This window comes from Macadamia integrifolia, unplaced genomic scaffold, assembly GCF_013358625.1.
Source record: "Macadamia integrifolia cultivar HAES 741 unplaced genomic scaffold, SCU_Mint_v3 scaffold94, whole genome shotgun sequence".
NCBI classification, from domain to species: domain Eukaryota; kingdom Viridiplantae; phylum Streptophyta; class Magnoliopsida; order Proteales; family Proteaceae; genus Macadamia; species Macadamia integrifolia.
The window spans coordinates 325,310-328,206 of NW_024870588.1; positions in this window are offsets into that span (position 1 = coordinate 325,310).

Consider the following 2,897-nt stretch of genomic DNA (forward strand, 5'->3'; position numbering starts at 1 on the left):
TTTTTGATTATGACATAATAAGTTATAAATTGTTCAAACCCTACATTCAATCGATTTTTTGAACCAATAATAAAAAATAAGGTCCCAATTTTGATTAAATCCTCAGTTTACGTGATGAGCACATTTATGTGTGAAATCTAGTGTAGTAAAACATGCATTTTACATATTTAGAATAGAGTTACCTTGGGTTTTACTTTTTTTTTTTTAGGTTTTATATTTTCAATGCCTTAAGGACTATCGGGCGCTATATCTCCAATTTTACAAATAAAAAGGTCTTATTTTTTTTCATGATTGCGAAGAGGACGAAATTCTGAGTAAGATGGATATATTCAATTGTAAGTACACATTCGTTTGGTCAACCGTATAAGTGATTATTATTTTCGGGCCAGAAAAAAAATAATGGATCAGAACTAAACCGAGATGCAGAACCAGCCCATTCGCAGTTGTCCTAAGGATATAAAGAATATTTCAAATACCAACAATGATCGATGGACCACATCATTAAGTGATTGAAAATTCATTTTTGGTAACAACAACTGCCTAGAGTAGTTGGTGAGTTGTGGTGTACAAAATCCCTTGCTTATTAGGAGGTTTCAAGTTCGAACCTCTTAGTTGTCATTTTAGATCTCTCTCCACATGTTTTCTCTTTTCTCTCTCCTCCACTTTTTTTTTAGAAGCTAAAATCGTTAGCTTCCCTCCCCTATTCTCTATATAATAGAATTAACATATGGGGAGGAGGCACTTCATTTTTCTTCTAGGGTTTTTTCTTAGTTACTCTATAACTCTAGTTTTCTCTTTCTTTAGTTCTAGTTCTAAGTTTATGCTTTAAACATTTTTGTAAGTTCTTTTTATTCAATTAATGCAAGCACTTTTGTTTTTGATTCAGTCTTTTATTTTTATAGTTTAAACAATTGAAGTTGTAATTTTCAAGTTCTAGTTCTAAGCTTAGTTCTAGGTGACAATAACAAGCTATGAAGCATATCTTTCAAGTTCAATTTTTTTTTTCAAATTTGTTTTCTCTTGTACTAAAAATTTCAGATATGGTTTATTCCAGATCTGGTTTTTAGTACTGGTATAATCTCAAATCGATTAAGTTTTCAATTCAAGGGTTGAAGTTCAAGTAAGTAGGCTCCTTCAGTAGTCTTCTCTCCTCCATCTCATTCGTTCTTTTGACTACCCTTTATTTCTAAATTTAGGATTTTAATTTCAGTCGTTATATTATTGATATCCCTTTCCCCCAAGGTTCATGGCTAGTGTATGTGTTGGCTTTGCCCCTCCTAGCCATGGAACCATCATTTTATTGTTTTTATTTTAATTGTCTCCCTTTCCCTAAAGCCAAGTAGAATAACCCTTGTAAGAGTGACTCTCTGGTCAAGTAGGAAAGCTCATATTATGATGCATCCCTCGAGCTAAGTAGAGAAATCTACTTGTGAGTCTCTCTCTAGCTCTATCCCCTTTCTTTTACTTTATTTTTATTTCAGCATTTTTTTTCCTTCATTGCTTTTTAATTGCGTGGGTGTTTATTTTCAGCTATTTATTTATTTAATTTTAATTGCGTGGCTTGCGTGTTTAAATTCTTAGATGACGAATGGTTAAGATGTTATTTTAGATACATATGTTTAGGACGGTAATTAGAATTAGATCACAATTATTAATCAGTTCACTTTCGCATTATCAAAAGAAGCAAAAGAAAATAAAGTGGCTGCTCTCCTTGTGTTCGACCCGTAGCTACACTGATCGGTACGCTTGCAGTTACATTTTAAAATCTCAAACATTATGCTTTCTACTTTATTTACGGCCAATCGAATGAATTTGATGGTTGAGAAGATTTGATAATTTTGATTTTTGATATAAGATAGGTCAAACCATTGAACAACTGAAAATTTGGTTCCAAGAATCATAATCAAATATCTAATTCTTGTCTAATCAGATCCGATTGATTCGTATTGGAATTTAAGGTTTTAGTATCCATTTTTTTTTTTTGTGTGCAATGGTCCACTAAGAGCCATACAAGGGGTCCACAAACGGGTGAGAATGAAGGGCGGGGAAAGAGGGCCACAACCTTTTTGGAAAGTAGGAAAGGTAATGATAGTTTTGTGACATAGGTGCCATTGCACTCAACCAACTTCTGACACTCCACTCATCACTGCTCTATCATCTGAGTGACCATATGCGATGACAAGTCATCGCTTATGGTCACTTCATCATTGACACATAGCCAAGATTGCTAACAAGGACAACCAATATGCAACAATATCATGGTTTGAGGAAGCAGAATTGGCAAACATATCAGCCTTAGTCAATTTCGATTGATTTGAATCGGCTGATTCGTATTAGAATTCTAAGGTTCTAGTACCTATTTTATTTTTTTTAAAGCAAGGGTCCACTAGGAGCCATACAGGGACCCACAAAGAGCCTAAATGAGAGTGTGGGGCAAGAGGGCCACAACCATTTTGGAAAACAAGAAAATTAATAATAGTTTTGTGACATAGATGCCAAGGAAACTTGTTCCACTAATCAAGTCTTTGAAGAACTCTCCTAGGGGATAAGTGCCAGCCAATGGGCAAGCCCTGGATCTACTTACTTGATCCTTGATCATCATGAGTCATAGATCCTTATCACGTCTCATATAATCAGACGTCTCACATAATTCTTATAACCAGACGTCTAACAATGTGGCTGGCTTCTCCCTTTCGCTTGAAGTCCCTCCCCCTCTTCCTCTCTGCCTCTCTTGAGTCTCATCTTTGATTTTAATTTTTTTGTTTATCCAAAAAAAAATAAAAATTACAGAGGCGTCATATGATCTGGTCCGTCCAATTTATCTAGGAAGCGTCAACGCATTCATGTAGAAATTTAGCACCAGTAGATCCATAAAATGTATCCACCGAAGTCTAATG